The following is a 26,308-nucleotide window of genomic DNA, read 5'->3' on the forward strand; positions in this document are numbered from 1 at the left end:
TTTTCACTTGCCATAACTTTGCCACCATTTGACAAATGTTCACAACACGAAACTTTGCAGAACTATTGCTCTATCTACATTGGCAGATGATGCAAAGTTTTGCAGTGATTCATTAAGGAAGTGCAAAGAATTAGGGGGGTTCCCAAAACATGCATTTCCACCATTACATTTCCCATAGACTTTGTACTCAGGTGTAGCAGAAAAACAGCCAGTTGAATTTTAATGAAATTTGTCAGGAATATAGTTCATGGTGTGTAGATGATCTTTTACATTAGTAGCTATAATTTGGTGAAGTATTTTTTAACTTCTAAGGCCTTAAAACGTTGTGCTAGATAGGGCCAGGGTATACAGCGGTAATTTCACTGTATACCATGGTACTTGTCAATGACACAGCATTAAATGATTGATTAATGACTGTCTTGAAAAAGTAAAAGGCAGCTATATTGTTTAGCCCGTACTTAGGCCCCGATTTTGAATTCAGCGGTCAGGCCGCCAGACCGCCAGACCGGCATGTGGGACGGTCGGGAGGATGCTGCCTAGCCAGGGGCCTCACAATCACAAATTAGGACATCCCCACGGTGCTGGGGGCGCAGTTATGTCAGCCAGCGTTGGCTCCAGCTGTAAGGTGTGCCGACACCAATGCCGACTGCACGACCAGCATGTTGGGCACACTGTTGCCATGCACAGTGTCGTGCATGGCAGACAGTGCGCACACTGACTGTACTGACAGGGGGGCCTGTGCAATGCCAACAACATGGGCATTTGTGGTCCTGGGTCCCCCGTGACCCGTTCCCTGCCTTTCCGCCAACCTTTTCTTGGTGGTGTCTCCGCCATGAAAAGGTCGGCGGAAAGGCAGGTCAGAATATGGGTGGCAGTGCCAATGCAGGCACCACCTACATTTTCTGCATCTCTCCCAACCTCCGCCCTGCGGTGGGACTAGAGTTGGTTGTGGCAGCGGTCTTGTGGTGGTCCAAATTGGGTGGTCTGGCTGTAGAGAACGCGGCGGTCACACCGCTACAGTTGGTATTGCAGTCTTGGGACTGCTGTACTCCTAATCAGGCCCTTGGTCTCTGTTGTGGGTTTTAAGTTGAAATGTAGTGTACTAGTGGGTCATAAGGGCAAAGGGTGTATAGAGGCACTTTGAGTAAGTATGTAAAGCTAAATCAAAGTAGTTTAATTTCTTTAAATATATTTTTAAAGGTTTATGGATTACCATGGTACTACCTAGAAGTACTGTGGTACTGAAAAATTAAAAACAAATACATATGTAAAAGAATGCACTGCACTACACTACATTTAACAAATAAAGGGGCTGATTTGGAGTTTGGTGGAGGGGATTACTCCATCGCAACATGACTGATATCCCATCTGCTGTATTAAGATCCCATGGTAGCCAATAGGAATTGTAATATGGCATACGGAATATCCATGCAGTGCAGTGTATTTTCTATTTTTTTAACATATTTAACTAAAAAGAAAGTTTAGGGCGTACAACAGTACTACTTAGAAAGTAGCAAGCTAGTTAGAAAAAAAAATAACAAAAGGTAAAATACACTGTACTACACTGTATTTCACATATGTAGTGTACAAAAGTGAAGTTTAAATTTTTTACACTTGTTTTTTTCTGTAACTACCACAGTAATTTTTAGTTTAGTTATACACTATGGGGGTCATTACAACCCTGGCGGACGGTGTTAAAGCGGCGGTAAGACCGTCAACAGGCTGGCGGTCTTTTTTTCAGTATTATGACCATGGCGGTTACCGCCATGGCCATCCGCTGCTTTCCCGTTCCGCCCGCTAGGGCCGAGACGACCGCTGGGCTGGAGACCTAGGTCTCCAGCCCGTCGGCCGTGACAATACCGCCGCCGGTATTGTGACCCGGCTTACCACCGTGGATTTCCAGCTGTAGGAACCAGCACTATCAGTGCCAGGGAATTCCTTCCCTGGCACTGATAGGGGTCTCACCCACCCCCCACCCCGACTCCCTCCCCTACACCCCCCACCACCCCTGCCACCCCCCAAAGGTGGCAGGGCCCCCCTCCCCACCCCGACCCCCAACATAACATTACTGACACAGATCCGACATGCACGCAGGCACCACCAACACACATACACGCACACACACCGACATACATGCCAACATCCACACACACACACTCAGACACGTACACCCACCTTCACACATTCACGCACACATCCATACATACATACATACAGACATACACGCACACATTTCCGAAACATGCATCACCCCCGCAAGCATACACGCACTCACACCCCCCCCTACATACAGAGACGCACACCCCCAGGCACCCACACAACACCCCCCTCCCCTAACGGACGATCGACTTACCTGTTCCGTCGATCCTCTGGGAGGGGACGGGAGCCATGGGGGCAGCTCCGCCAACACCACACCGCCAACAGAACACCACCGCGCAGACTCACATGACGTGATTAGCTTGCGGTGTTCTGTTGTCGTGGCGGTGGAGGTGGAGCAACCTCCACTTCCCCGCCGCCCGCAAATATGGCTGTTGTCGGCTCTCCGTAAGAAAAATTACGGAAGGCAGCCAACGGTCATAATACGCCGTGCGGCAAATAGCCACTACTGGCGGTCTTCCGTACGGCGGTCCCTCGGCGGTCTTCTAAAAAGACCGCCAAAGTTGTAATGACCACCTATGTTTCCGCCATGACACATATCCCATCCACCGTATTACAAGTTCCATAGGATTAACCTTACCACTAACTAACACTAATTAACCATTTCAGATCTTCTACCAAAAAGGACCCTTTCCATCTGAGCATCTGCATTCCTGCAACATTTCATCAACATATGTTCAGCAGTTGACAGAACACGCCATGCCAGTCCACTATCCGGCATGCAACTCCATTCTATGATGCATTGATCCACTCTATGACACGCCACTCCACGCCACTCCACACTACGACAATCTACTCCACTCTATGATATTCTATTACACTTTACATTGCAACACACAACTCTACTCTACAACATGCCATTCCATTCTGTAACGCTACCTGCACTCCTCGATACGTTACTCCATTGTACCACACACTACTGCACTCTTTTACATGCCACTGCACTCTACATCACTCCACAATGTGACATTCCAGTTCATTCTACACCACTTCACTCCATGCCCCTTGTGGGGAATTGGATTGTTGGTTGAATGGGAGGGGGTTTACCTCTGTTCAAGCAACAGTGACAATCCCTATGAGGGTGAACCACAAAAGTGTCTAAAAAATCCTGTGCTTAACCCTCTGGTAGCTTGGCACAAAAAAAAGGGAAGATTAACTTAGAGTTATATGTAAATATGTAAAGTATTTATGCAGTACACCAACAATAATAAAGTGAAAACATCACACAAGAAAATCCCCACACCAATCTTAATAAATTATTTCAAAGCAAGATGACAAAAATTCAATTAGGTGAGCCAGAATTATGAATTTTTAAAGTTGAAGGTAAAAAGTAGCGCCTAAAAAATCAAAGTGCCAACCGCTAACATCGAGTCACACAAGACCAGGTGAAAGTAAAAAAATATGGCCGACCGCAATAGAGGGTAGGACAGATAAAAAAAGTGGATTGGGCCCGGTCAGCACTTACCTTCGGAGTTCAGAGGGGCAAAGGTAGAGGAAGTGTTGGAGGAGGAATCATCATCGTCAGGTAGCTGCTAGCTGGAGTTGAAATTTCTGTGGGAAACTGGCACTTTGTTGCAGTACCCCCTGTAGTGTTGGGGGCAGTAGGCCCTCATGCTACTAAAATAACGGACACAGACTCAGTAGCATGGTTGTTAGAACTGGCCACGGGTATGTGCGCCTGGCCCTTTTTATTGGCAGGGTCAACAGACTGGTAACGCCTGTGTTGGGTGGGTGAGGGGTATGCATGGAAGACCAGCCCTCAGCCGAGTGGCTGGCATAAACACTAAAATTTGTCCAGCAGGGCACTACATCCCTCCCAAATGTTATTGAGGAACTCAACAACAAGTTCAACTTGTGAGAGAGAAACAAAGACACAAAATATATGCACAGAGTCTCTTCAGGCGGTCCACCTGAGCTGTGGCATGGAATAGGTGCAGCTGGGCACTCGGCATCACAGCACGCCTCCGTTGTTCAACTAAAGTGCACTGGACAAGAACAGCAGTGCAGATGACATCCGGCTACTTCAATCTCTAGTCCACAACCTCACAGTTCGCTGGATATTGTCTGTCCAGTCCCGCCTGGGCTCACGTTGTCCAAGTCTATGTACAACTCAAAGTCTATATACAACTTCTGATGCGGGTGCATCTGGAGCAGTGAGGAGTCCACTGTACAGAGTTCTGGACAGCAATCCGGCTCTGGAGATTGTCCTCTTACTAAGACTGCAGATGGCGTGACGGCCTGGTGCACCTGGGAGTCCAGCGACAGAGCAGCGACTGTCTTCCCTCTCGTGCCAGACCTCCTCAAACAGGAGTCTCCTCGAGGCCCTTTGGCAGGCTGATACAGGACTGTGTGGACTGTGCCGGCCTATCGCAGGCCCAGAAAAGGTGTCGCAGAGGAACAGCCTACAGGACCACATCCTAATTTCGCATGGAGCCACCTGGGTGGTTGATGCAGGGTCAGCTTACTCAAGCCATCACGATTCACGTGCACTGGCCATAGTGCAAAGTCTTTGGGTGAGCAGTCTCTCTATATGAGACCTCCGTACTTCCCGATGCCTGACGTGGAGCTGTCTCAGATGCATTATCTCTCAGCGGGATTCCTCTCTCAGAGGAATTAATTGAAGACCCTTGTCCCTGGATTGCCACAGGGCTGCGTGTGCTGTGCGAGGCAACGTAGGCCGCGCCAAAGGAGTCGCTCTGAACTCCCAACAGTGGATGGATGGTCCAAATGATCTGGAATGCTCTCACCGGCAAGTGTCTGGTTCACGGGGCTCATGGCAGGTGTTCAGGTGGTAAGTTTCTACGTTGCCAGACATGCCTTGTTAGAGTTGATTCTTATGACTGGCTCTGGCTCTAGTCGGGTGGTGCTTTGCTCCTTCGGTTTTTGGGCGATGCACCTCATAATGATCTGTTTTTCATCCTCCTGTAGATCAGACAGGTGGCAGAGCCTTCATTGGCGGAAGGATCACGATGGACATCGTGGCCACTGGAGAGTCTTGTGTAGCCTGTGCAGTTGGCCACGGGGATACCATTGCAGCCAAGCAGCATGACAAGTGACAGGACGGTTGCACTGAGAGGTGTTGGGGTCCACCCACGTAGCTGTCTTCAGTGACGTCTGCTCACCCCAGTGACTTTCTTGTGCTGATGGATACCTTCTCTTCTGCTTGCACGAGTCCTCAGTTGTGTCACTCTACTTCCTTCCACTTGCACACCTGTGATTGAGTCGATCTGTCACTCTCCTCTCTCCTTCGCCTCATTTCTTGTTGTGGCATCGTGCCACGCTCTCTTCTCCTTTTCCTCCTTGGTGTTACGTCATGCCACAGGTCGCATGTTGTGTCACATGGACCTTCCGCTGCACCTCTGCTGGTTCATCTTGCTCTTCGTCTTCAATGTGGAGTTGTGCCACAGGTTACATGCTGCGTCACATGGACCTATCACTGCACCACCACTGGTGCATCTTGCTCGGTCGCAGCCTCTCGCAGGCTTAGTCCTGTGGGTAGGACTTGATCAGCTCTTCTTGCAGATCTTTCCTGGTCTGGCCCGTTGCCGGATCCTCTTCGTAGACAGCTTCTTGGCTGGAGGGTCACCGTTCTCTTCGTCCATCTCTTCACTTAAGGGCACCACTCTTGCGCCTCAATGCTGCGCTGTTGCGGTGCTCACTCCTGCCTCCAATCTGCTATGGCAGGGTCGGTCAGTTCTGATGACCAGCTCACTGATGGGCCAACGGTGGCCATCTTTTGTTGTTGTGTGGCTGGCTGACACGGCCTCTTGTCCCGTGCGTTACGTCACGCTCTCGAGTGCTCTCTCTATCTTCGCGGGCTTTTGCCCTTGTCATCACGTTCTCTGGCACAGCTCTCTGCGCACCTGTGACATAGTATTTTTTTTTTCACCTCTGGGCATCCTTTGTTAACACCTGCCATGTCCCTTTCTTGTCTTGCGGTGATGTCCATCACTGCTGGGGCATGTGGTGTTCTTTCGGCGGTGGCGGCAGACAGCCACCAGGGGCTGTGCAGGCCATGCGTGCTCTCCTAGTGCACTTAAGTCCATTCCTCACCATTGCAGCTTGGCTGGGACAGCTGCAGTCTTCTCCTTCTCTGTGCAGCGTCGTACGCGTCGCTTCCATCTTCTGGGCTGTTTCCGTCTTCGGTGCCATTTCCGTCCGCTGGCGCGCTGTTGGTCCGGTACAGTCACTCTCTGGGGTGTTGCTGTAGACTTTTCTTTAACACAGCTTGTTTCCCTGTGCAGTACCGACTTTGGCCACTAGATGTCAGTGTTGCACCTGTTTCTAGCTGGAAGACAGTCATTCTTCCTCCCATGCCCCGTTTGTTGAAGCAGACACCGGAAAGGAGCCATGCTGCAGGGAGGAGTTCACCAGGCTCGAGGGGGCTGCAGGATCTGTAGGTAAGTGCTCTTTTGTTAATTTTACCTTATCTTTCTTCTCTTGTTTTTTTTCTCTTCTATTTTAATATTTTTCTATTTTCCTGCACAGCCTCATTTGAAGAGGCAGGCAGACGGCACGGAGTTCAGTGAGGGGGGTGGAGCGGTTCCGGGCACTTGAGATCTTCTTAGGTGCATGTCAGCACCTCTCCCCTTCTTTCGAATGCATTTCTCTGTCTTTCTTGGAAGGGGGGGCGTGGCCCTGGGCACTTTTCTGTGTTTTCTTGTGGTGCCCGACAGCACCTCACCACCCGACAGTACTTTTATTTGGTGCGTGTCCGCAGCAATTTCTCACGGTGCGGGCCGCGTTGCCGGCATTTCTGGGGTGGGGCGCCCGTTGACATTTTATTACTTTGGTGCTTGTCTGCACCACCGTATTTTACTGTATTTTGGTGCATGTCTGCACCACCGTTTCACTGTATTTTGGTCCTTTTCTGCACCACCATATTTCACTGTACTTTGGTGTGTGTCTGCAGCTTTCTCCACGCTGCAGGCTGTGTCATTGCCTTCTCGCCTTGCCAAGCAGCCGGGGGGGGGGGGGCGGCCCTGGGCATTTTTCTTTCGTTCTTTTTCTCAATGCGCAGCCACAGCAGCATGTCCCACGCTGCGGACCACATCACCTTCTTGGGGGTGGGGGCGGCCGACCCATGCCATTGTTTGGTGCCCTTTTTTCAGTACTTCACGGTGCGCGACAGCACTGTATGCTCACATTATGCGCAGCCCCAGCAGCCTTCCCACACGCTGCAGGCCGTGCTTCAGTTGACACGGGGTTGACTCTGGGCATTTTGCGCACAACCCTTCTTTGGTGCACTACAGCACCAAGCACGGCCTCAGCAGCCTTCCCTGATGCTGCGGGCCGTTCTTGCTTTGCTTCCACCGGGTTTGGAGAGGAGAGGGCATCCTTGGGCACTTCACGCCTCGACGTAACGCTTTCACTTACGGCGACCACAGCTGTTTTGGCAGTGCTGTGGGATGCTCTGGTCGCTAGCACCTACCCTTTCTCACGCACCAGCGGGGCTGGGACTGCGGCGGCCTTCTTCTCCCACCGACTGCTCTTCCTGTGCCGACCGTGCTGGCAGGAGACATGGGGGTGCCTAATGCAGAGGCATTCTTTCCCCCCATTCGCAACATCAAAGTTCGTGTCTGCAGCCACGTAGGGTTGCAGATCCTCCTCGTCACCAATGTAGTGTTGGGGGGCCTAGGCCCTCATGCTACTAAAATAACAGACACAGACTCAGTAGCATGGTTGTTAGAACTGGCCACGGGCAAGTGCACCTGGCCCCTTTTATTGGCAGGGTCACCTGACTGGTGGCACCTGTGTTGGGTGGGAGTGGGGGATGCATGAAAGACCAGCCCTCAGCTGAGTGGCTGGCATAAACACTCAAATGTGTCCAGCAGGACACTATACCCCCCAACTTTTTCCTGGCTTCTGGATGCAACTTGGACTGGAGTGCACTAGGATCCTCCTAACCAGGTTTGAAGTGCCATTGTTCTTTCACTAAAACATTGCAAAGGTAATTGGATACACCTTTAGCTTCCATTATAAGTCCATAGTAAAAGGTACTTAGGTACCCAGGGCCTGGGGTACTAAGGGAAGGCCCTCGAGAGCAGCAGCGCTGATTGTGCCACCCTTTAGGGCCATGCATCCAGATGGCCCCAGCACTGCCATTTCAGACTGGGTGTCCTGGTGCAAACCTAAAACACAAACTTGACATGGCACACTGCATGCCATACACTGCATATACTATGGGTAAGACACTCCTCCAGCAGGTCTTCCAGTCCTAAGGCAGGATGCACCCTACCATATGTGAGGGCATAGCTGCATGAGCAATATGCCCCCACTGTGTTGCTGCCAAACCAGGGACATAGTGAGTGAACAGAGCAGCATTTATAATACATGTGCTGAACACTGGTCAACACGAGTTTCCCAGCTACATGATGGCCACTCTGAACACTGGGTTCTTTAGTATCAAACAACTCAGAATGATAAATCAAAACTGGTACCAGTTTTGGATTTATCCCTAAATGTCCCCATGGGTTAACTTAGAGGTGCCCCCTGCAAAAGCAAACTACCCTGGCATGGTTGCTGACTGGTTCTATCCCGCCTGCCACCTCCAGACACTCAATCTATAAATCTTGGGGGAGAGATCTGTCTCTTTGGGTTAAAAAACAATGCACTTTCCTGTGTGGAAGTGCTAACACCCCCTTCCTCAGGCAGCGAGCTTCAAAGGCCTTACTTTGAAACTCAACCCCCAGGCATGCTGCTTGCAGCAGATGGTAAACCACTTTGGAAACCCCCACTTTTGGTGGGAGCAAAGGTGTGAAACTACACAGAGGGTAGGAGGAGTGGCTTCAAATGGCATGCACCACCCCTAATGAGTTGCCTACAATATGGACACTACATTTCATTTTTCTCCATCATAGATGGAAGGAAAATAGCCAATCAGGGATTGGGAAGTGTCCCTTCCAGAAGGAAGTGGTCACTGAAGTGTATGTAGCCGCCCAAAGGAAGGTGCCCTATTTGACACTACCAGGTTCCCTCTAAAACATCCACTAAAATCCGTATTTAGTGGGCACCCCTAGACCAGATAATCAGATTTGAAGGATACAAAGAACACCAGCACCAAGAAGATCCAAGGCACGAGAACTGTGGACCTGCTGCAGAAAGAAAAGGTGTCAAACCCTGCCTGTTACACCCAAGACTAGACAAATGCAGCTGCGGAGAAGCTGGACACCTGGACTGACCTCAAGAACCCTAGAGGACCTCCAGGCTTCACCAATAGCCCAAGAACTCCCTTCAGAGTTGAGGTACCACTCTGCAACAAAGAAGAAACCAGCAACCCAGTAAGGGTCACTGACTGGCCGGTAACTCCTGAACTGGAAGTTGCAGCCACACCTGACAACATACCGATGACCGTGAGGACAAATCCTGCAAGTGTGCCAAGTTTTGTGGCACGCACCCTCCAGTGGTCAAATCGTACCAATACCCTGGGTACTGTTCAGCTGATGTCGAACACCAGGAAAACCAGCCTCCTTGGGGCTTAAAAAGAAGGAAGCCCTAGTTGAGGGACTTCAGGAACACCCTGGACCTTCCACTAGAGTGCCCCCATTGTCCTGCAAGCGACCCTTGAACCAACTTACCTCCAGCGGGCATCCTTGCACACAGCTCTGCACCTGGCCACCCTGTGCCCTGCAACGAAGAACCTGCTGTGCCCTAAGGGTCCTCCACCGCTCACAACCTTTACATTCTAAGGAGACCCCAAGGAACCACTTCTAAACATAGCTGTGCAGTGCTTTTCCAAGTGGTCCCTCGCAGTGGCCCTGCAACAGCTCCAGAGATTTTTCATCACTGCTCCTGCTGGAACTGGGAGCCACCCAAACTTCTCCAGCAGGCACAGTGTGCCCACTGATGACATCAACCAACCTACAAAAGAAGGACTTGGTAAATCAACTGTACGATATTATATGAATTTTTGAATGTGACTTTCCATTGATTCCTGTGGTGTGTAATTACGCACAAAAAGACTATTTTCCTTAAACTTCAAAAATCCATATCTCAAAAAGTACTTACTCAATTTTGATAATCTTGGTCTTAAAAGTTATATAAATATCTGAAGTATTCTTATAAATTGGTCTCAAGTTATTCCTTTGAATGTGTGAGTTGCATGATTGATACTGTGAATACGACAAATGCTTTGTACTTCTCCAAGATTGGCCTAACTGCTCGACCAAGCTACCTTAAAAATTAGAGCATTATGTGATCTATTTTTTACCTCTGTATACCAATGTGTAGTTGTCTGGACCCTCTGCATAGTGTGCCCAGATTTGTACACTACATAGAGGGCCAGCCTCCTACAATTTCTATATTTAGACTTAGTCAAATCTTAGTCAAAGTCTCCAGCTGGACAAAATGGAGGCTGTAGTAAATGAGAGTTCCAGGAGGCCAGATACCCCTTTGCCGAAGGACAGCTGTTAGACTTTTCATCCCTGGCGTGGTCTCCCTTAACTTTTTGCCTCTGTTCACCAGGTTGTTGATGTGTGCTGGACTCTGATTTTACTCTGGGCAATTTACCACTGCTAATCAGTGTTAAACTGCAAGTGCTCCTTTACAAAATGTATATGTGATTGTCTTATCCATGAATGGCAAATTTTATTTATTAGTAAGTCCCTAGTACAGTGCACTAGAGGTGCCCAGGGCCTGTAAATCAAATGCTTCTACTGGGCCTGTACCACTGGTTGTACCACCCACATAATTAGCTCTGTAATCCTGTCTCAGACCTGCCATTGCAGTGTCTGTGTGTGCAGTTTTAATTGCAAATAAGACTTTCCAAGCGTACCCACTTGCCAGGCCTAAACCTTCCCTTCTCCTACATGTCAGACACCCCTAAGGTAGGCCCTAGGTTGCCCCAAGGGCAAGGTGCAGTGTATGGTTAAGGTAGGGCATATAGTAATGTGTTGATATGTCCTGACAGTGAAATATTGCTAGATTTGTTTTTCACTGTTGCAAGGCCTGTCCCTCTCATAGGTTAACATGGGGGCTATCTTTAAATCTGATTAAAGTGTAGATTCCCTTTGGGAGCGGATGAACATGTGGAGTCTGTGGTCTCTGAGCTCACAATTTAAAAATACATCTTTTAGTAAAGTTGATTTTAAGATTGTGTGTTTGAAAATGCCACTTTTAGAAGGTGAGCATTTTCTTGCTTATACCATTTCTGTTACTCTACCTGTTTGGGGATTCCCTGTCTGGGTCAGTCAGACAGTTGGGCTGGTTGCACCTCGCACTAGACAGTGACACAAAGGGAGCTGGGGTGTAATCTGTATTTCCTGATGAGCCATCGGTGCTAGAAGGGAGGGGAGCAGTGGTCACTCACACCTGAAAGGGCTGTGCCTGTCCTCACACAATGCAGTCTCCAACCCCCTGGTGAGTGCCTGGGGCCTGGCCTGGGCAAGGCAGGATTTCACATTCAAGAGAGACTTTGCTTTGAAGTAGGCCTACTTCAAAGGAGAAAGTGGGTATAAGAAGGGCACCCAAAACCACAGACTTTAGAACACTTCTGGAAACCAAGAGGAACCTCTGCCTGGAGAAGAGCTGAAGAGCTGAGGAAGAAGTGCTGCCCTGCCTGTGACTGTGCTTTGTGGAGCTATCCTGCAGTGTCTGCTTCTGCCAGAGTAAGAGGGCAAAGACTGGACTTTGTGTGCCTTCCTTCTTTAGATGACATCTCTAAGGGCTTGATTTAGAGCTTGCCTTCTGTTGTTTGAAGTCTCAGGGACAGCAAAGACTTCTCTCTACCAGCACCTGAAGTCTCTGGAGAGACTCCTACTCTGCCCTGTGGTGCCCATCCGGTTCCTGGGACCCTGAAAGGAGAAGCTGGCAGCCTAAACGGAGGAAATCCACGCAGAGAGCGCTGTGCGGAGAAAAGATTGACGCAACTCCGATCTGCAGCTGAAGAAACAACAGGCTGCCGGCTACGCGGCTGAAAATTGACGTTCGCCGGAAATGCGACCGAAGAACCGATGCACAGAGCTGGAGAAACGAAAAGCAGCATCACTGACGGAAGCTGTGAGATCGCAGCCCGCGCTGCGTGGTTTTCGGATCATCGTGTGGCTGGATTTCCGATGCAAACACCGCTGGGCATGTAAAAACAACGCAAGGCCTGCCTGGACCCGAGAGTGCTGATCGGATCGATGTATCGCTCTCCTGCGGAGAGAAGGAACGACATGCCCTGACCCGACGAAAGGATAAATGACGCAAGGTCTTGCTCGTGAGTGAAAGTGATGCATTGCAAGCCATTTTTGTCTCACACTGGCCCGTGCGGGGATATTTTTGACGCACCCAAGGTACATTTTCACTCTAACATGGTTAGTGTGTGTTTTAAACAACATAAAGACTCTTTTTGCTTTTTAATTGATAACTTGACTTGTGTATTGTGGATTTTTGTGGTTTTGGTCTTGTTTTGTTTAGATAAATATTACCTATTTTTCTAAACCTGTGTTGTGTCATTTTGTAGTGTTTTCATTAAGGTACTGTGTGTGTTAGTACAAATACTTTACACCTAGCACTCTGAAGTTAAGCCTACTGCTCTGCCAAGCTACCAAGGGGGTAAGCAGGGATTAGCTGAGGGTGATTCTCTTTTATCCTGACTAGAGTGAGGGTCCTTGCTTGACTGTCAATGAAAGACCCCATTTCTAACAACAGCTGAATAGGATTTGCTGCTAGGGAGAAGAACATAGTGGAAGCTGCCACAAAGTCAGGATGACCGCCGATGCACCTTGGGCAGACAGACATGTAGGATTGTCTTCTCTCTGTTCTTGGAGCAGTTTTTAGGCAAAAATTTTCTAAGTCCCAAGTTTTTGATTTAGACTATCTAGGCACCTTTTTGGCAAGACAGCCAAGGGTCCAGGACTGGAGGGGCACCACTTTGGGGGGAGTCATTGAGGCAGGGTACATGTGTGGGTTCAAGATGGTTTAAGCCTGTTCTGTTCTTGAAGCTCTGATCAGGAAACCAGCAAACTGGCCTTTGGAGTCACTTTGGTAGCCCTAGGTTAAGCAGTCGAGCAGGACTCAAAGAACAGGGCAGACCTCTGAAGGTTCAAGGCTGACTACAGGGAGCAAAGCAGTCCTTCAAGTAAGCAAGGCAGTCTTCTGGAGTACACAGCAGCAGGCAGTTCTCTTGGAGCCCTTACACAGGTACAGAAAGTGAAGTGAAGAGTGGGTCTGAGATGGTGCTAGATTAAACCCTGTGGAGGCCCCTAGGCAGTCATAATTTCAGGGCCCTCCTCTCAAATGATCTCTTAATGCAATTTTAATTTTACAAACCAACAATTTTAATAAACCACTTTTATTACACAAAACTAAACATTACATGTATGTAGTTTGCACTATTTTTTTTTTTACAAACTGACAGCTGACAGGAGATGAGCTTTTAAGTGACAAACATTTATGTTAATCTGATGTCTCTAATATAAAGTTTTCGTTTGATTGAGTTGATTCATTTTTTTCTATCTTTTGGAAACAATTTAAAAAAGCTTGATTATAATTTTCTTTCAAGATCAAATCAATAATATTTGAATCTGTTGTCACGGGCTCCTAATAGGAGTGGGGCCCATAGGCCGGTGTCTATTTTGCCTATGTGGCAATCTGCCACTGGTCTGAGAATCTCCTTTTTATTCCTGGTGGCTCCTTTGACATAGGAGAAAATTCTAGTGAATTCCCTTTGAAGTGCTGGAAGTTTCTGACTTCCCCTGCCCTGGCTCCAAGCTGGATGCATGAACATTGCAAGGATGACAAGTCCTTTGTGTGAAGACCTATTAAGTGGCAAATGGGACTGTGCCTAGCTCTGTCCCCTACCTCCCGGTTGATGGCCCATCCAGACACACCTAATCCCTCTATTGTGTGGCTTTCTGGGAGGAATAAACAAAGCCCAACTGTCAGCTAGACCCAGGCGTGTGACATAGCAATAGGCCTCAGCCACCAAGTAGTTAAGGCAGGAAAATGCCAACTTTCTAAAAGTGGAAGTTTCATAATTGTTAATTAACCCCTTCCCCGCCACGGACGTAATGGTTACGTCCATGGCAGCGCCCGTGTGGCGCCATGGACGTAACCATTACGTCCTGAATGCTTCCCTCGGGAGAAGCGCTAGCGCTCCTCCCGAGGGCCGCCCCCCCACCCCCCTAGGTCAGGGCTGACCGGGGAATCCCTTCCCCTTCCACCCCCGACCCCCCCCACCCCCCCCTGTGACGTCAGCGCGCGAGCGCACGCTGATTTGTCACAGGGGCCTCCCTAGTCGCGCTGGAAGCTCTGCTTCCAGCGCGATTGAAAAAGAAATGCAAAAGCATTTCTTTTTCAATCACTTGGGAGGCCCGGAGGGGCTTCAAAGGGAAGGAAAAGTATTTCCTTCCCTTTGAAGTCCCTCCGAGGGTTTCAAAAGCCGGATTGCTTGCAATCCGGCTTTTGAAACCCCACTAGACACCAGGGATTTTTTTTTTTTTCATTGAAATTGACCAAAGGGAGCGACCCCTTGGGCAAGGGTCGCTCCCAGGGGGGGCATTTTTTTGAAAAGGCCTTTTCTGCCCCCCCTGGGGGCAGATCGGCCTTACTAGGCCGATCTGCCCCCAGGGGGGGCAGAAACCTCTAGGCACCAGGGACCATTTTTTTTTCTTTTTTTTTTATTGAGGTGGGGAGCGACCCCTTAGGCAAGGGTCGCTCCCCTTGGGGGAAAATTATATTTTGGCCATTTCTGCCTCCCTTGGGGGCAGATTGGCCTATTTTGATGAGGCCAATCTGCCCCCAAGGGGGGTAGAAACCACTAGACACCAGGAAGTTTTTTCTTTGCGTGAATTTCACGCAAAGGGAGCGACCCCTTAGGCAAGGGTCGCTCCCTGGGGGGGAGGGCAATTTATTTTAGGCCATTTCTGCCCCCCCTGGGGGCAGATCGGCCTATTATTAGGCCGATCTGCCCCCAGGGGGGGAAGAAACCTCTAGGCGCCAGGGCAAATTTTTTTTTTGTGTTTTTTTTTTTTGTTCTTTCTTTTTTTTAGAGATGGGGAGCGACCCATCAGGCAAGGGTCGCTCCCCTGGGGGGCAAATTGTATTTAGACCATTTCTGCCCCCCTGGGGGCAGATTGGCCGATTTTAGGTCAATCTGCCCCCAAGGGGGCAGAAACCACTAGGCACCGGGGATTTGTTTTTTGGCGCCAATGTCACGCAGGGGGAGCGACCCAGTAGGCAAGGGTCGCTCCCGGGGGGCGGGGGGTGGGGGTTGGGGGGGCAAATTTATTTTAGGCCATTTCTGCCCCCCCGGGGGACAGATCGGCCTATTATTAGGCCGAACTGCCCCCGGGGGGGGGGGCAGAACACTCTAGGCGCCAGGGCAATTTTTTTTTTGTGTGTTTTTTTTTTGTTGTTTCTTTTTTTAGAGATGGGGAGCGACCCATCAGGCAAGGGTCGCTCCCCTGGGGGGGCAAATTGTATTTAGACAATTTCTGCCCCCCTGGGGGCAGATTGGCCAATTTTAGGTCAATCTGCCCCCAAGGGGGCAGAAACCACTAGGCACCGGGGATTTGTTTTTTGGCGCCAATGTCACGCAGGGGGAGCGACCCCGTAGGCAAGGGTCGCTCCCGGGGGGAGGGGGGGGGGGGTTGGGGGGGCAAAATTTTTTTAGGCCATTTCTGCCCCCCCGGGGGACAGATCGGCCTATTATTAGGCCGAACTGCCCCCCGGGGGGGGGGCAGAACACTCTAGGCGCCAGGGCAATTTTTTTTTTTGTGTTTTTTTTTTTTGTTGTTTGTTTTTTTAGAGATGGGGAGCGACCCATCAGGCAAGGGTCGCTCCCCTGGGGGGGCAAATTGTATTTAGACCATTTCTGCCCCCCTGGGGGCAGATTGGCCAATTTTAGGTCAATCTGCCCCCAAGGGGGCAGAAACCACTAGGCACCGGGGATTTGTTTTTTGGCGCCAATGTCACGCAGGGGGAGCGACCCCGTAGGCAAGGGTCGCTCCCGGGGGGGGGTGGGGGTTGGGGGGGCAAATTTTTTTTAGGCCATTTCTGCCCCCCCGGGGGACAGATCGGCCTATTATTAGGCCGAACTGCCCCCCGGGGGGGGGGCAGAACACTCTAGGCGCCAGGGCAATTTTTTTTGTGTGTTTTTTTTTTTGTTGTTTCTTTTTTTAGAGATGGGGAGCGACCCATCAGGCAAGGGTCGCTCCCCTGGGGGGGCAAATCGTATTTAGATCAATTCTGCCCCCCTGGGGGCAGATTGGCCCATTTTAGGTCAATCTGCCCCCAAGGGGGCAGAAACCACTAGGCACCGGGGATTTGTTTTTTGGCGCCAATGTCACGCAGGGGGAGCGACCCCGTAGGCAAGGGTCGCTCCGGGGGGGGGGGTGGGGGTTGGGGGGCAAATTTATTTTAGGCCATTTCTGCCCCCCCGGGGGACAGATCGGCCTATTATTAGGCCGAACTGCCCCCCGGGGGGGGGGCAGAACACTCTAGGCGCCAGGGCAATTTTTTTTGTGTGTTTTTTTTTTTGTTGTTTCTTTTTTTAGAGATGGGGAGCGACCCATCAGGCAAGGGTCGCTCCCCTGGGGGGGCAAATCGTATTTAGATCAATTCTGCCCCCCTGGGGGCAGATTGGCCCATTTTAGGTCAATCTGCCCCCAAGGGGGCAGAAACCACTAGGCACAAGGGTCGCTCCCGGGGGGGGGTGGGTGTTGGGGGGGCAAATTTATTTTAGGCCATTTCTGCCCCCCCGGGGGGCAGATCGGCCTATTATTGGGCCGATCTGCCCCCGGAGGGGGGGGGGGGCAGAAACCTCTAGGCGCCAGGGGAATTTTTCTTTTTTTTCTTTGTTTTTTTTTTTTAGAGATGGGGAGCGACCCATCAGGCAAAAGTCGCTCCCCTGGGGGACAAATTGTATTTAGGCCATTTCTGCCCCCCTTGGAGGCAGATTGGCTGAGTTTAGGTCAACCTGCCCCCAAGGGGGCAGAAACCACTAGGCACCGGGGATTTGTTTTTTGGTGCCAATGTCACGCAGGGGGAGCGACCCCGTAGGCAAGGGTCGCTCCCGGCGGGGGAGGGTGGGGGTTGGGGGGGCAAATTTATTTTAGGGCATGTCTGCCCCCCCCTGGGGCCGGCTGAGCTACAGGCCAAACACCACAGGTAGGCACCTTGCAAAAAACACCTCTGTTTTCTGTGAAAAAATATGTTGTGTCCACGTTGTGTTTTGGGCCATTTCCTTTTGTGGGCGCTAGGCCTACCCACAGAAGTGATGTACCATTTTTATCGAAAGACTTAGGGGAACGCTGGGTGGAAGGAAATTTGTGGCTCCTCTCAGATTCCAGAACTTTCTGTCACCGAAATGAGAGGAAAAAGTGTTTTTTGGGCCAAATTTTGATGTTTGCAAAGGATTCTGGGTAACATAACCTGGTCAGAGCCCCGCAAGTCACCCCATCTTGGATTCCGCTGGGTTTCTAGTTTTCAAAAATGCACTGGTTTGCTAGGTTTCCTCAGGTGTCGGCTGAGCTACAGGCCAAAATCCACAGGTAGGCACTGCTTTTAATAAAAAAATGTGATGTGTCCACGTTGTGTTTTGGGCCCTTTCCTTTCGTGGGCGCTAGTCCTACCCACACAAGTGATGTATCATTTTTATCGGGAGACTTGGGGGAACGCTGGGTAGAAGAAAATTTGTGGCTCCTCTCAGATTCCAGAACTTTCTGCCACAGAAATGTGAGTAACATGTGTATTTTTAGCCAAATTTTGAGGTTTGCAAAGGATTCTGGGTAACAGAACCTGGTCCGAGCCCCGCAAGTCACCCCTCCTTGGATTCCCCTAGGTCTCTAGTTTTCAGAAATGCACAGGTTTGGTAGGTTTCCCTAGGTGCCGGCTGAGCTAGAGGCCAAAATCTACAGGTAGGCACTTCGCAAAAAACACCTCTGTTTTTTTCCAAAATTTAGGATGTGTCCACGTTGCGCTTTGGGGTGTTTCCTGTCGCCGGCGCTAGGCCTACCCACGCAAGTGAGGTATCATTTTTATCGGGAGACTTGGGGGAACGCTGGGTGGAAGGAAATTTGTAGCTCCTCTCAGATTCCAGAACTTTCTGCCACAGAAATGTGAGTAACGTGTATTTTTAGCCAAATTTTGAGGTTTGCAAAGGATTCTGGGTAACAGAACCTGGTCCGAGCCCCGCAAGTCACCCCTCCTTGGATTCCCCTAGGTCTCTAGTTTTCAGAAATGCACAGGTTTGGTAGGTTTCCCTAGGTGCCGGCTGAGCTAGAGGCCAAAATCTACAGGTAGGCACTTCGCAAAAAACACCTCTGTTTTTTTACAAAATTTAGGATGTGTCCAAGTTGCGCTTTGGGGTGTTTCCTGTCGCCGGCGCTAGGCCTACCCACGCAAGTGAGGTATCATTTTTTTCGGGAGACTTGGGGGAACGCTGGCTGGAAGGAAATTTGTAGCTCCTCTCAGATTCCAGAACTTTCTGCCACAGAAATGTGAGGGACATGTGTTTTTTTAGCCACATTTTGAGGTTTGCAAAGGATTCTGGGTAACAGAACCTGGTCCGAGCCCCGCAAGTCACCCCTCCTTGGATTCCCCTAGGTCTCTAGTTTTCAGAAATGCACAGGTTTGGTAGGTTTCCCTAGGTGCCGGCTGAGCTAGAGGCCAAAATCTACAGGTAGGCACTTCGCAAAAAACACCTCTGTTTTTTTCCAAAATTTAGGATGTGTCCACGTTGCGCTTTGGGGTGTTTCCTGTCGCCGGCGCTAGGCCTACCCACGCAAGTGAGGTATCATTTTTATCGGGAGACTTGGGGGAACGCTGGGTGGAAGGAAATTTGTAGCTCCTCTCAGATTCCAGAACTTTCTGCCACAGAAATGTGAGGGACATGTGTTTTTTTAGCCAAATTTTGAGGTTTGCAAAGGATTCTGGGTAACAGAACCTGGTCCGAGCCACACAAGTCACCCCTCCTTGGATTCCCCTAGGTCTCTAGTTTTCAGAAATGCACAGGTTTGGTAGGTTTCCCTAGGTGGTGGCTGAGCTAGAGTCCAAAATCTACAGGTAGTCACTTTGCTAAAAACAGCTCTGTTTTCTGTGATATGTCCACGTTGTGTTTTGGGGCATATCCTGTCGCGGGCGCTAGGCCTACCCACACAAGTGAGGTATCATTTTTATCGGGAGACGTGGGGGAACGCTGGGTGGAAGGAAATTTGTGGCTCCTCTCAGATTCCAGAACTTTCTGCCACAGAAATGTGAGGAACATGTGTTTTTTTAGCCAAATTTTGAGGTTTGCAAAGGATTCTGGGTAACAGAACCTGGTCCGAGCCACACAAGTCACCCCTCCTTGGATTCCCCTAGGTCTCTAGTTTTCAGAAATGCATAGGTTTGGTAGGTTTCCCTAGGTGGCGGCTGAGCTAGAGGCCAAAAGCTACAGGTAGTCACTTTGCTAAAAACAGCTCTGTTTTCTGTGATATGTCCACGTTGTGTTTTGGGGCATATCCTGTCGCGGGCGCTAGGCCTACCCACACAAGTGAGGTATCATTTTTATCGGGAGACGTGGGGGAACGCTGGGTGCAAGGAAATTTGTGGCTCCTCTCAGATTCCAGAACTTTCTGCCACAGAAATGTGAGGAACATGTGTTTTTTTAGCCAAATTTTGAGGTTTGCAAAGGATTCTGGGTAACAGAACCTGGTCCAAGCCCCGCAAGTCACCCCTCCTTGGATCCCCCTAGGTCTCTAGTTTTCAGAAATGCACAGGTTTGGTAGGTTTCCCTAGGTGGCGGCTGAGCTAGAGGCCAAAATCTACAGGTAGTCACTTTGCTAAAAACAGCTCTGTTTTCTGTGATATGTCCACGTTGTGTTTTGGGGCATATCCTGTCGCGGGCGCTAGGCCTACCCACACAAGTGAGGTATCATTTTTATCGGGAGACGTGGGGGAACGCTAGGTGGAAAGAAATTTGTGGCTCCTCTCAGATTCCAGAACTTTCTGCCACAGAAATGTGAGGAACATGTGTTTTTTTAGCCAAATTTTGAGGTTTGAAAAGGATTCTGGGTAACCAAACCTGGTCCGAGCCACACAAGTCACCCCTCCTTGGATTCCCCTACGTCTCTAGTTTTCAGAAATGCACAGGTTTGGTAGGTTTCCCTAGGTGGCGGCTGAGCTACAGGCCAAAATCTACAGGTAGTCACTTTGCTAAAAACAGCTCATTTTTCTGTGATGTGTCCAGGTTGTGTTTTGGGGCATATCCTGTCGCGGGCGCTAGGCCTACCCACACAAGTGAGGTATCATTTTTATCGGGAGACGTGGGGGAATGCTGGGTGGAAGGAAATTTGTCGCTCCTCTCAGATTCCAGAACTTTCTGCCACAGAAATGTGAGGAACATGTGTTTTTTTAGCCAAATTTTGAGGTTTGCAAAGGATTCTGGGTAACAGAACCTGGTCCGAGCTACACAAGTCACCCCTCCTTGGATTCCCCTAGGTCTTTAGTTTTCAGAAATGCACAGGTTTGGTAGGTTTCCCTAGGTGGCGGCTGAGCTAGAGGCCAAAGTCTACAGGTAGTCACTTTGCTAAAAACAGCTCTGTTTTCTGTGATGTGTCCACGTTGTGTTTTGGGGCATATCCTGTCGCGGGCGCTAGGCCTACCCAAACAAGTGAGGTATCATTTTTATCGGGATACTTGGGGGAACATAGAATAGCAAAACAAGTGTTATTGCCCCTTGTCTTTCTCTACATTTATTCCTTCCAAATATAGGGGTGTGTGTAAAAAAGACATCTATTTGAGAAATTCCATGTAATTCACGTGCTACTATGGTCACCCCGGAATTCAGAGATGTGCAAATAACCACTGCTCCTCAACACCTTATCTTGTGCCCTTTTTGGAAATGCAAAGGTTTTCTTGATAGCTATTTTTTACTCCTTATATTTCAGCAAATGAATTACTGTATACCCGGTATAGAATGAAAACGCACTGCAGGGTGCAGCTCATTTATTGGCTCTGGGTTCCTCGGGTTCTTGATGAACCTACAAACCCTATATATCCCCGCAACCAGAGGAGTCCAGCAGACGTAACGGTATATTGCTTTCGATAATCTGACATTGCAGGGAAAAGTTACAGAGTAAAAAGTAGAGAAAAATTGATGTTTTTTTCACCTCAATTTCAATATTTTTCTTTTTCAGCTGTTATTTTCTGTAGGAAACCCTTGTAGGATCTACACAAATGACCCCTTGCTGAATTCAGAATTTTGTCTTCTTTTCAGAAATGTTTAGGTTTCTGGGATCCAGCATTGGTTTCATGACCATTCCTGTCACTGACTGGAAGGAGGCTGAAAGCACAAAAAATTGCACAAATGGGGTATGCCCCAGTAAAATGCCAAAATTGTGTTGAAAAATTGGGTTTTCGGATTCAAGTCTGCCTGTTCCTGAAAGCTGGGAAGCTGCTGAGTTTAGCACCGCAAACCCTTTGTTGATGCCATTTTCAGGGGAAAAACCACAAGCCTTCTTCTGCAGCCACTTTTTCCAATTTTTTTGAAAAAAACAAAATTTTCCCTGTATTTTGGCCAATTTCTTGGCCTCTTTCAGGGGAACCCACAAAGTCTGGGTACCTCCAGAATCCCTAGGATGTTGGAAAAAAAGGACGCAAATTTGGCTTGGTTAGCTTATGTGGACAAAAAGTTATGCTGGCCTAAGCGCGAACTGCCCCAAATAGGCAAAAAAAGGCCTGGCACAGGAGGGGGAAAAGGCCTGGCAGCGAAGTGGTTAAAATCCAACTTTACTGTTAAAGAGGATTTCTAATTACAATCTCTCAGACACCAAATAACAAAAGTCTAACTGTCAATAACCAAAAGTTAGCACTTATTTCATGTAATAAGACAACCCAATGCAATAAAATGGGAGCTTAAGCCTTGGCAGGGGGGTTATGTTGCCAAGTCGAATTAGCAGTTTAACACTTCATTCAAGCTGTAGTAGTAGACCTGGGACATGTTTTAGGGGGCTACTTAAGTGTGAGGCAAAATAGGTGCTGCAGCCCTATTAGTAAAAACAACAAAAACAACATATGATAGACGGAATGCAGAGGAAATCAAACATTCACCCCAGTCACAGATCTGGGTTTAATCCATCAGTTTTTTTGCTTGCCATGCCATTCCAGTTTGGACCCAGCCATATGCAAATCCGTCTTGACCCTGTTCCCCATGATAACAGTCCAGCCCGAACTGCCAGGCCAGGTCCTCCCTGGCTTAGAAAAAAGCATCCTTGGACAAGTTTCACGGTATCACCCTTCATCAGTCAGGCTACCTTGAATATTGTGGCATAGCAAGCATGGGACCCAAGTCTGGGCATACCTTTCCCACCTGGGGCAACAAAAGTAAAAACAACAGATGATGGACGGAATGCAGAGCAAATCAAACATTCACCCCAGTCACAGATCTGGGTTTAATCCATCAGTTTTTTTGCTTGTCATGCCATTCCAGTTTGGACTCAGCCATATGCAAATCAGTCTTGACCCTGTTCCCTATGGGAAAAGTCCAGCTTGAACTGCCAGGCCAAGTCCTCCCGAGACCAGAAAAAAGCATCCTGGGACCAGTTTCAGGGTATCACCCTTCATCAACCAGGCTAGCTTGAATCTGATGGCATAGCAAGCACGAGACCCACGTCTGGGCATACCCTTTTCACTTGGGGTGACAAAATCAAAAACAACAGATGATGGACGGAATGCAGAGCAAATCAAACATTCACTCCCAGTCACAGATCTGGGTTTAATCCATCAGTTTTTTTGCTTGGCATGCCATTCCAGTTTGGACCCAGCCATACGCAAATCAGTCTTGACCCTGTTCCCCATGGGAACAGTCCAGCCCGAACTGCCAGGCCAGGTCCTCCCTGGACTAGAAAAAAGCATCCTGGGACTATATGGTATATCACTATACAAGGGAATTTTAAGTAAATCAAATATGCCATCCAGGTGTAAGCCTATTCTACCCATATTTGGGGAGAGAGAACAAGCACTTTGACACTGGTAACAGTGGTAAAGTGCACAGTGCCCTTAACACAACAAAACTAATTTCAACAAAAAAACAGTGACAATGGCAAAAAGGTTTGGGGGAAGATCACCCCAAGACTGGCAGATCTAATGCGCCTCCAATCTAATACACTACACCACACACCACTGTATGACATGTCACTCCACTCTATTGTACGACACTCCATTCTTCGCCACTTGACTTAATGCTACTCACTCTATGCCACTCTACTGTACCCTATTCCACTCTACACCATTCCACTCTATGCCATTCCACTGTACGCTATTCCACCCTACACCACTCCATTTTACCCCACTCCACTGTACTCCACTCCCCTGTATGCTTTTCCACCCAATGGGACTCCTCTCCACTCTATTCCCCTCTACACCAGTCTATACCACTCCACTCTTTGCTATTCTATTCTACTCTATACCATTCAACTCTATGCCACTCCACTCTACGCTATTTATGTCTACACCACTCCACTTTATTTCACTGCACTCTACGCCACTCCAATCTATGTTATTCTGGGATCGCAGAAAAAAAACCACTGTCTGGAGTTGTGTTTTTTTATTATTATTGTCAATCAATCGGGATTTGTAAAGAGCAGCTAATCACCTGACAGGGTAGCCAGGTGCTTGTAGGTCTCAAAGGCTCAATCTAACAGGCAGGTCTAGAGGGCCCTTTGGAAGGAGAAAGCATGCAAATTAAGGAAAAGCAAGGAGAAGGCACTCAAAAAACAGGGAAAAAAGCATGGAGAAAACAGTAAAAATAGGGGAAAAGCAAGGAGAAGGCACTCAAAAATCAAGGGAAAAAGCAAGGAGAAAGCAGTGAAAACGAGGGACGCGCAAGGTAAAGATACTCAAGAAATGGGGGAAAAAGCAAGGAAAAAAACAGTGAAACAAGGGAAAAGCAAGGAGAAGGCATTCAGAAAATGGGAGGAAAAGCAAAGAGAAGACAAGAGCAGGAGCAATGTAGCAGCACGGGGAGAGCTGGAACTGGGACTTGCTCAATGGGGTCACACTGCAGTTTCCATTAAGTAGGTCCTGGGAGGAAAGAGGGGCACTGGGAGGCAGTGCAGGGGGCTAAACAGGAGGCAAGAAACGCCAGCAGGAGCAGCAGTGAGGGGAAGATAAGGAGAAGGTACCAAAAAACAGGGGGAAAAGCAAGGAGAAAGCAGTGGAAACGAGGGAAAAGAAAGAAGAAAGCACTTAAAAAATTGAAGTGAAAGCAAGGAGAAAGCAGTGAAAACGAAGGAAGAGCAAAGAGAATGTACTCAAAAACAGGATAAAAAGCAAGGAGAAAGCAGTGAAAATGAGGGAGGGCAAGGAGAATGCTCTCAAAATATGTGGAAAGCAAGGGAAAAGCAGAGGAAAGAAGGGAAGAGCAAGGAGAAAGCAGTGAAATGAGGAAAAAGAAAAGGAGAAACCAGTGAAGACTAGGGAAAAACAAGGAGAAGACATTAAAAAAACAGGGAAAAGGCAAGGAAAAAACTGTGGAAATTGTGTAAAAGCAAGGAGAAGGCAGTCAAACAAATGGAAGATAAAGCAAGGAGAAGATAGGAGCAAGAGCAATGCAGTAGCCTGGGGAGAGCTGAGTCAGGGACCTGCTCAATGAGGTTGCTCTGTGGTCTCCACTAAGTAGGTCTTTGGAGGAGTGAGGGGCACTGGGAGGCCAATTAGCAAGCGGGATGGGCAGTGAGGGAAAAATAACAGGGGAAAAAGCAAGGAGAAAGTAGTAAAAATGAGGGAAACGCAAAGGGAAAATGCTCAAAAAATGGGTGTGAAAACAATGAAAATAAAGGCAGAACCAGGAGAAGGAACTCAAGAAACAGAGGAAAAAAGCAAGGAAAAAGCAGTGAAAATGAGGGGAGAGGAAGGAGCAAACGGTACAAATGAAGGAAAAGCAAGAAAAAGGCACTCAAAAAATGTAAGGAAAAAGCAAGGGACAGCAGTGATAACGAGGGAAGAACAAGGAGAAGGCACTCAAAAAAACGGGGAAAAAGCAAGGCAAAAGCAGTGAAAATAAGGGAAAAGAAAGGAGGAGACATAAAAAACGAAGGGAAAACAAGGAAAAAGCAGTGAAAATGAGGGAAAAGCAAGGAGAGAGCATTCAAAAAGCAGGGAAAAAAACAAGGAGAAAGCAATGAAAACAAAATATATATCTGTGTGAGGGTGTGTGTGCATATGTGTATTTACACACACACAAAACACTGGCTATAGCCAGTGTTTGACTATGATTAGGTTACAGATTTCATTTAAAAGCCATCTTTTGTTTTCTTAATAACGATCCAGGAAGCCCACAAATATGACGGATACTTTTCTATAAAAAATGTAAACTGCTTAGGGTTTGGCATGACATGTTTTGCAGATCCAAATGCCTCAAACCTGGCTTGGATGTACAACTTTACTTAAGGAAGTGCTTTTGCTTGCTGGTGTAATCTGCTCAGTATAACAACTTCCTTCTCTTCAATAAATAATTAAATCTTGTCCAAACCTTGTTCTTTTATTTAGTCCGATGTAAATACAGCCGGCTCAGAGATCAGTTCACAGCAACTGTCCCTTCGCTCCTCTCCATCCCATTCCCCCATTCTAATTGCCATGGTAACTTTCATAAAACAACATACCTTGACAATATGAAATATACAACGTATCTCCCTTATCAACAAAATAAAACATAACAATCTCGAACATAGTACATAAACTATTTACGTAACATATTATCACCATATTCAAATTCATTCTCTAAATCTAACTGGAATTCTTCTCTGACGATTGCTCCTCCGTAAATTTACACCTTCATGACATTTTTTTTCATACTTCTTAACATTTTTGTTTGCATTTGTTTGTTTTATCATTAATTCACGATCGTACTTTTCAAACTTATTTGTTTCAATATCTCTACATTTCACAATGTTCCTTAAATTCCATACCTTTCCATCATCCAAGATTACTGAATATTTCATTACTTTCTGAACCTTCTTAGGATCAGACCATTTTGACTCACCTTTCTTATATTCCTGGAATCTTCTTACTTTTACTACATCACCTACACTCAAACGTAAATTCTTATTTTTTGTATGAACTTCTTCCTTTGAACAATACTTTTGTTGTTTTATTTCAACAGACTTCCTCATGTTTTCTTTATCCACTCTTACTACTTTATCTTTATTCATCCAAGCTGGAACAGCTATAGTACAAGCTTTCCTAC

At 48.1% G+C, this 26,308-nt stretch overlaps 1 protein-coding gene across 1 annotated transcript in view; it reads right to left on the reverse strand.

Moving 5' to 3' along the window:
• Window positions 1-26,308, reverse strand: part of LOC138301691 (deleted in malignant brain tumors 1 protein-like) — a 592,703-nt gene that overhangs the window by 448,552 nt on the left and 117,843 nt on the right. The window lies entirely within an intron of this gene.

The sequence above is a fragment of the Pleurodeles waltl genome, chromosome 6, assembly GCF_031143425.1.
Source record: "Pleurodeles waltl isolate 20211129_DDA chromosome 6, aPleWal1.hap1.20221129, whole genome shotgun sequence".
NCBI lineage: Eukaryota > Metazoa > Chordata > Amphibia > Caudata > Salamandridae > Pleurodeles > Pleurodeles waltl.